This window comes from Salmo salar, chromosome ssa19, assembly GCF_905237065.1.
Source record: "Salmo salar chromosome ssa19, Ssal_v3.1, whole genome shotgun sequence".
In the NCBI taxonomy this organism is placed as follows: Eukaryota; Metazoa; Chordata; class Actinopteri; order Salmoniformes; family Salmonidae; genus Salmo; species Salmo salar.
The window spans coordinates 56,404,214-56,413,248 of record NC_059460.1 but is presented as its reverse complement, the minus strand read 5'-3'; the positions used below and the strand labels follow the sequence as shown (position 1 = coordinate 56,413,248).

The following is a 9,035-nucleotide window of genomic DNA, read 5'->3' as shown; positions in this document are numbered from 1 at the left end:
CCCCCCAAGCCTGAAATAGCGCTGTCAGCCGGGAGGCACGGAGAGTAATGTAATTGGGGTGCTTAGTGACAGCCAGAGCAGGGGAGGGAAGGAGGGGGGACAGTTCAGCGCTGTCCTGGGCTTTTACACAATAGAGCTATATCCGGTGTGGGATGAGGAGATGATCTGTTCTTTTGCCTTTGCTTTCGTCACTGGTAGCAGGCTACGCAGCTCAGTTGAAAGGTAAAGTAGCGAGAGAGGGGACGATACATTATTAGTGTATAGTCATCCACATTTCCAGACAGAGGATACCCCCACTGGCGGACTAAACATTAGGCAGAAGATGCAATTGCCTCAGGCTTCACATCATCAAGGGGCCTCATGAGCTGGGGGAAAAAAGTGTTTAAAAAAATGATCACTTTAGGCCCCTTCATGCTCCACTCAAGGCATATTAATGGAAGTGAACAGGGCATTTTTATAAAAGGTATATGGGTAATTCCACGGGAATTATATAAAATAACAAAAACTGAGCTTTCTTATATCTTTTAGATACAGACACTTCAAAACATACTTTAATTTTATTTAATTTGACTGTTTTTCCATGTATGAATCTGTTAATAAATGCATTTCTATGGGCTAATAGCAGTATGGCCAAATTCAGTGTTTCATCTAATTATCATTTTTATATCTACAGGAGTCCTAACATGAAAAATAAAACTGCTTAAAACAATTCCATATGTTAGCTTTGTAGAAACCCGGGCCCTTAGACTCTAGGTCACTTGTCAAACTCATTCCAAGGAGGGCCGAGTGTCTGAGGGTTTTCGCTCCACCCTTGTATTTGATTGATTAATTAAGGTCACTAATTAGTAAGGTACTCCCCTCACCTGGTTGTCTAGATCTTAATTTAAAGGAAAAACCCACAGCGGAATGAGCATTTCTTTAGTAAAAAGATAGGTGCTGCTGATAATACTGCCCTCATTGTTGAGACAGAGGACATGTACATGTATATGTAGCCCATGTATCTGATGCTCTCTAGCCAAAAAGAGTATGGCATGTCATACTCTTTTTGGCCAGACAGCATCAGATACATGGGCTAAATATAGTAAGACAGAGGGGCGCCGTTTCGCTCGCTTGGATGCTTTCTTCGTTGAGAGTTTCAGCCACTTGTAAATTGAAGGAAAGTTGGCGCACAGTGCACTGTTTGGATGCTGCTATGATTTTGGATGAACGTGCAAAGGTAACCTACTTTTTGAAGTGATTTGTTTGACAATCAGATGAAAACATCATGGCTGGTTGTGTTCGTGGCACAATAAAAGGTAATACATTTTTACAGTGAAATGACATGTCTTTATTGTAAATCACATTCAAAAAAACTTGGTGGTTAAAGAGTTTTGATGGATACACCCACATGAAAAATTACTACTGTTTACTATCGAATACTGTAGTTAAATGTAGAATATAATACTCCACATTGTAGTATCACTTGATCATGTGTAGTACTTACTATATAATTGTGTAGTATACTGTAGAATACTATACTACACACAGTACTATCCCTCGATCATGTGTAGTACAACTGAATGCATTCAACTGAAATGTGTCAACTGCATTTAACCTAACTCCTCTGAATCAGAGGTGCGGAGGGCTGCCTTAATCGACATCCACGTCTTCGGCGCCCGGGGAACAGTGGGTTAACTGCCTTACTCAGGGGAAGAAAGACAGATTTATACCTTGTCAGGTCGGGGATTCAATCCAGCAACCTTTCGGTTACTTACTATAAAATTGTATAGTACATTGTAGAATCTGATACACACTGACAAAGTGTGTAATAAATCAATAACCCTTAGTAGAATGATGAAGTTTGTATCCCAAATGCCACCCTGTTATATAATACACTACTTTCAACCAGAGTCCTATGGGCCCTGGTCAAAACCACTTAATTATAATAATATACAGAACGTGGTCCTTTGTAGCTCAGTCAGTAGAGCATGGCGCTTGTAATGCTAGGTAAGTGGGTTCGATTCCCGGACCACTCATGAGTAAAATGTACGCACGCGTGACCGTAAGTTGCTTTGGATAAAAGTGTCTGCTAAATGGCATATATTATTATTAAAAGTACTAGACTATAAATGGAATGGGGTTCCTTTTGGGACACAGACAGACGTGTCTTTGGGCGTCGTGGTCATTGGGAAAGGGGTGACATGACACGATCCCTATTATAATTATCAAACGCTAGCCACACCTCCAGCCTGGTTCTTGACGACGCTAATCAAACACTTGTTCATAGGAGACTGGTGATTAATGCAAATTAGATCTCGCTGCTGAGTACAGCTGGCTGGCAGGAGTGGGTATCTATTGCTCTCTCTCTCCTCCCTTGTGTTCTCCCTCTCTCATAGTCTCTCTCTTGTCTCTTGTGCTCGTTCTCTCCTCTTTTTTTCTCTCTCTCTATCTCCCTCTTCTCTGGTCCGCTCTCGCTCTCTCTCCTCTTTTACTCTCTCTATATCGCTCTCTCTTCTGTTGACCTCTCTCTCATGATGAGTCATGGTCAGAGTGGGTCTCTGGATGAGTGAGGGGTGGTTGGAGCTCTCCTGTCTTTCACTATGGGGCTAGTCGCCAGTGTAGCACCAGGCAAAACAACATGGCTCGTGATGCTGTATGTATGGTCCCTGTATCCATGGAAGCCATATATCACACTCACACCTCTCCCTAGGAGACCAAACCCTCACGCGCAAATGATGTGTGAAGAATTGCTATGCAGTACATAGACTACCACCTGTCTTTCACTGGTGTTGTTCTTGTGCTCTTTACTCACACTCCGTAGTGAGGCACTGCAGCAACAGTGCAGTGAAGTCTCATGCAAACTCACGCAGTGGCGCGTTGAAGAATCCAGTGTCCTCTAGACCTCCAGCTAATTGACAGCATTCATCATCATCTCAATGCAAATGACTCTAGATTACCATTATGAAGAGTCAGGTTGTCCCTGATCACATTGACAGATAACATCAGAGGATAGGCTGAGTTTGGGGGAAAAGAAAGATCACCCTCAAAAAAGGGAAAGATAACATAAAAAATGATATTTTTTCAAACGCACCATAAAAACAGCCACTGTGCTGATGATTCATAAAGTGATAAAGATGGGCTGTAACGCAGTCAGGCTGTATTTAGAGTCTTCTCACTCTCCTCCTCCCCCTGAGTAATTGTCATGTCTTTTAGGGTTTGACTGATGACTGGCTCTCTGATAAATGTGAGAAAAGGAGAGCGTGCTAGCCTCGCCGAGCGTCGTCAAATATAATGTCACTGCTCGGAGTTGTCAAGGGTAACGCAGTAAAATGTTCCACAGCATCAATAGCCAGGAGAGCTACAGGTTGAAATGGTTCTTAAACACCTTGAGACCAAACAAGGCACTGCTGCATTATAATGAGGATGGAAAATGATTTACGGTTATGTGCTATATCCTCCAGACAGACCTCAGAAAGACTACCTTCATAGAGACATTTGAAATTGAAAGGCTCTTACTGATGACTCACTGTTTTGCTTTATTCCGGAGACAGAGGAGAAGAAAACAAGAAATTAGGCCACCTGTTGATCTCCTTGTCAAACCTAATAAGTAAAGTTCAACACAGAAGGAAATGACCGCCACGTTTTCACTTAAATTCCACTTTCAGGACAGTGTTAGGATGCCATACATGTCTGCAGACAGACAGACAGACAGACACAGACACACACACAGACACACACACACACACACACACACACACACACACACACACACACACACACACACACACACACACACACACACACACACACACACACACACACACACACACACACACACACACACACACATGCCCTGGGTCAATACTGATTACACACTGGGCAAGTGTGAAGGGTGTCTCTCCACACCAAGTCACCCAGCTCAGCTGCGTGATCTATCAATACACTGTATCCACTCCATCGTCACAGCGACACACTCCCACAGAGCACCAAATAATGCATTGGATACATTTAAGACAGGCATGCATGTTGAAAACACTCAACATCCTCACCATCCTCACCTCTGACTGAAAGGGCCAGTTCAGTAACACCTGACAGTGTAGTAACCTGGGAACACAACTGATATGACCACGTTGTATGAAGAGCTATCTGATATGACTTGGTAGTCGTCATGAAATTAAACTGTGACAGGGGGCATTGAGAGGACATGAACAGGCAAGAGGTTGTTACTGTAATGTGGATTGGGCAGGCAGTATGTAGCAATGTGTGAGAGCCCCAACAGTTACACTCTGTTTGCAGTTCTGTCATTTACCAAAATAAAAACTATTCCCAATGTGATCTGAAGGTAACACTGCTACACTGTCCTGGGCATTTGAATGATACGTCTGTCGATCAGGTTACTGTCCACAGACTGTGCCATGCTGTGGGAGAGAGAGAGAGAGAGACAGAGAGAGAGAGAGAGACAGAGGCAGACAAACAGACAGACAGAGACAGACAAAGAGAGACAGACGGGAGGGAGGGAGGGAGGGAGGGAGGGAGGGAGGGAGGGAGGGAGGGAGGGAGGGAGGGAGGGAGGGAGGGAGGGAGGGCACAGTGGCTGCAAATGGCAGCTTCTGTGACACAACGAGAGAGAAAGGGAGTGGGAGAAGAGATGCAGGGAGTGAGTGAGCAAGAAACAGTGAGAGAAAAAGAGAGCGAGAGAGAGAGAACTGCTGCCAGCAGAACTAGATCAGGTTGCAAATATTGATAGAGAGGCTGTTCAGCTAATAAGCAGAGGTAATTATCTCTTTTAATTCAACATTTTTATGGGAAATGTGACAAAGGACTTCAATGTTACTAAAGATTGTCAATGAACACAAGTGCTGAGGGAGTTCAGAAGATGGGGATACAATGCCTTTTTTCACATTGGGAAATTTTTAGATACCTTTTTTTACGGCCAGCAACGGAGGACAAACTGAGGACAGAGTGATTCAGTCAAAGAGAAGAAAATACACACATTTGTCATGGTTTTGTTCTTTGTGGGGGACTGATTGACCACAGTTGCATTTCATGTATGTGCGATGTATGTAGGAAGAACTCGCTGACTGACAACAACAGAGGAAGGAAAGATAGCAGATATAGAGCTCAATGATGAAGAAATTCAAAGGGTTTCTGTGTCTGTGGCTCAAAAGGATGGAGTGGTTCTACCCTTAGGAATCACAGAGGGAGAGACCAGCTCTGGTGGCTTAAACTCGGAGGGAGAATGATGCTTCAGTTTGGTTAGCTGGGATATGAGCCAGGAGGATACTGTGTTTCAGATCTAAAGTGGGGTAGAAGAAGAACCAGGTGGATAATATAAGGTAAGAAACTTCACATCATGTTTGACTCTGCTCTTTCATCAACTGCTTTTCCTCATTGGTGTGATATTGGTGGGGAGAGCAATTACGTAATGGGGTTTAGTGTAATAATAAATACAAAGTCCTTTGTCTTGTCCAATCTAAATTCATATAGTACAGGTATGTTGCTGTGTAAAAGAGAAGGCAGATCTTCTTGTCGATATGAAAAGTTTATTTCCAAAACGCTGTATCCACCAATTTTTGTGTTTTTTCATCACAAATGATTACTTGTGGGAACTTTCATGTGTGTGTAAAATATTACTGTTCTCAGATTTTGTATTCATAGATTATAGATGTGTATGAAAATTGTTTTTTTTTGGTGCAAAATGCTATATATCCATTGTTTAGCTGGAATGGAACGTTCCTATCCTGTATATTTGACCGTGATACGTGTTTTTTCACCTAGCTATCTTATGATGAATGCACTTACTGTAAGTCACTCTGGATAAGAGCATCTGCTAAATGTTTTACATACAGATCTCATATTACTGTATTGAAAAAATATATATATATTGATGTCACAAATGTATCATTTGCACCGTTCTTTATTAAAAATGTAGTTTTTTGTTGCATTTGACTGTGTAAAACCTAGCAATTCTACTTATTTCTGAGAGTGAGGCGGATATATAGCATTTAGCAAAAAAACATGATTATTTGTTTCTCTGAAATGAAACCATCAAGTGATAGATTTTAATCAAATACATATCATTGAACAACCCCATGCCACAATTAGATCATGTAAAAAAACACACCAATCTCTTTTCTCATGATTTCTTTAAGCAATAAAAGCTAATTTACCAACATTTCTGAAAATGGATAGATAGTGTTTTGAAGTATATAGTGAAGTGTTCCTCATTAACAGCCCAGTATATGGATTGTGTATACAATCCTCCAGACCCCTACAGTATCACTTCACATCTATGGCTGGTATGAGATGACTGTATGATGCTTAGCTTACACCTGACCCAGACAGTGCTACATCTAAAAATACATTTCAGTCCACACGTTATGCACATATTCTACCCTCAGAATTATAAATGAATGTCTGAGTACCAAATCAACACATATTTCTCTGAGGTTAAATCCATTAAGGAGATCATATACGCTGATTATGGACCACTAGTTGCATTCGTGACAGGAGTTTTTGGCGTGATGCGCACTAACTTGACTATTCAACTTGATCATGTATGGTGCTTTGTCCAGCAGACAGCTGTCATTATCAAATCCACAGGAAAGCTGTATTATCTGAGTGAATCTCCTAAAAGTACTGTATTCAAGATATAACCAAAGAGTTTAAATTGTATGTAAAAAATACCAAAGAGCATTCAAGTTGATGTACGGTAGTGCTCTGTGTTTCCCAGACAGATCAATGGTCAGACCCTGCCTGCCTGTCATCTCAATAGCACACCACAAAACCTTAGCTTCATATTACGTACATAACTGATGCCATTAGATTGTCTTGGATGAATCCATTCATTATACATACTTGATTTTAGATTTGAATATGTGTTCAGATATGAAAATAGAATTACAAATTCAAGACATTTAAGTTTTATTATATCATGTACGCTACTCCTGGCCTACACAGCCTGTTGCACTATGTGCAATACAAATGTACATCTATATTAGAGTTTATGTATAATAAGGTTCATATTTTATATTTTTAAAAGTTTTTGCAGTGACTAGAACATTGAATCACATACTAAGTGCAGTGGGTATGAAACATGTTCTACTTACTACATTTATTAAACTGGTGATTTCATTCCAAAACACGATATGTTGGTAAAGTAGCTTTTATTGTTTAAAGACATTATGAAAGAGATTGGTGTGTTTCTTTCACTATCTAATAAATGGCCTGGGGTCGTTAAATGACAGACATGTACTTGTTTAAAATGTATCACTTGATGGTTTCATTTCAGAGAGACAAATAACCATGTGTTTTTGCTAAATGCCATATATCCCCCTCACTTTATTTTTTGTATTTTACAAGGCAAGTCAGTTAAGAACAAACTCTTGTTTTCAATGATGGCCTAGGAACAGTGGGTTAACTGCCTTGTTCAAGGGCAGAACAAAATACTTTTACCTTGTCAGCTCGGGGATAAGTAACCTTTTGGTTACTATTCCAATGCTCTAACCACTAGGCTATCTGCTGCGCGACTCTCAGAAAAATAAGTAGTACTGCTAGGTTTACACAGTCAAATGTAACAAATAACCACATTTTTTATAAAGAACTGTACAAATGATACATTTGTGACATCAATATTAAAATAATAATAAGTAAATACAGTAATATGAGCTCTGTATAAAACATTTACATTTGACATTTAGTCATGAAGCAGATGCTCTTATCCAGAGAGACTTACAGTAAGTGCATTAATCTTACGATAGCTAGGTGAGACAACTACACACCACAGTCAAATATACAGGATACGAACATACCATTCCAGCAACAACAAAAAAATGGATATATAGCGTTTTGTCCCAAAAAACACATTTTCATACACATCTAAAATCTATTAATAAAAAATATTTTCGGATGAAAAAACACAAATGTGATATAGCGTTTTGTAAATAAACTCTTCAAATGTTCACTTGCTTGGTGTCATAAGCTAAGAGGTAAATGAGCAACCTATACAGCATGTGGTTTCCTAGCCATAGACCTTTATAGAGCCTAGCCTTTGGGATGCCCCCTAGTGGGATTGGCCTGTAATCACTTCATTGATCAAAAGAATACAGGTGGATGAAAAAAAACTGATCACGGGAGATATTCAGGCAGATTGTCTTGTCCAGTAACACATAGAAATAACGATAGGATGATCGTTAAATCACGGATTTGCCCTAAAGCAATGAATGATTATGATACACCCCGCGTAAGCACAAATACACACGTGCACACACGCGCACACACACACGCACACACACACGCTTATCTCTTTTGGTTTCAGCTGAACAGTAACTTCAGACGGAATTTCAAACACTAAATATTGTCCTAGCCGCTAGAGTGTGACTTATCAGTCTGTCTTTTATCAGGAGAGACACATAATGTTATAGAAAATGGCTGACTATCAGAGTTTGCCTTTCCCTTGCCGTGGTCAAATCCAGTCTTGAATGAAGTTCACTATGATAGAAATAGAATGAACAATAGTCATTCTATTTCTGTGGTCATTATTATATTGTCGAATGCATACAATGTAGTAACAAACTGCCCATGTAACTGGCCATGGCAGATGTACAATACTGTACTACGAAGGTGTGCTCCCAAATTGTGTCCCCTGCGGTTAAGTGGTGAGCTACTCTATAGGAAAATATGTAGGTCACTTGAGACTACACGAGTGATGAGGTGAGCCATAGGAAAATACGATGACACCTGATCCTGAGCTCTTCCTGAACAATGGACAAAGGGTGCTGGCTGCGATCACAGTCGCCGTGTTCAATTTCCTGCTTTCCTTGAGATGGAGTACTCCCTTTTCCTCCCGGCCTCGTGTTCCAACACCCATCCTTCGTAATTTTGTACACAAAATCGAACCTCATCAGGATCATTCAAAAGCATTTCACCTTACCTGCATACTCAAATCACCTCCATGCTTTGTTCACTTGTGTGTGATCCTGTGTGATCCTGTCTGTGATCCAGTATGATCCTGTGTGTGATCCTGTGTGTGATCCTGTGTGAGATCCTGTGTGATC

At 40.6% G+C, this 9,035-nt stretch overlaps 1 protein-coding gene across 1 annotated transcript in view; it reads left to right on the top strand.

The window, feature by feature from the left end:
* Positions 1-4,671: 4,671 nt before the first annotated feature.
* Positions 4,672-9,035, top strand: part of kcnj12a (potassium inwardly rectifying channel subfamily J member 12a) — a 20,420-nt gene continuing 16,056 nt past the window's right edge. Inside the window, exon 1 of the mRNA XM_014158988.2 lies at positions 4,672-5,315. The gene's annotated coding sequence lies outside the window, so the exon portion shown is untranslated. The remainder of the gene's footprint in view (positions 5,316-9,035) is intronic.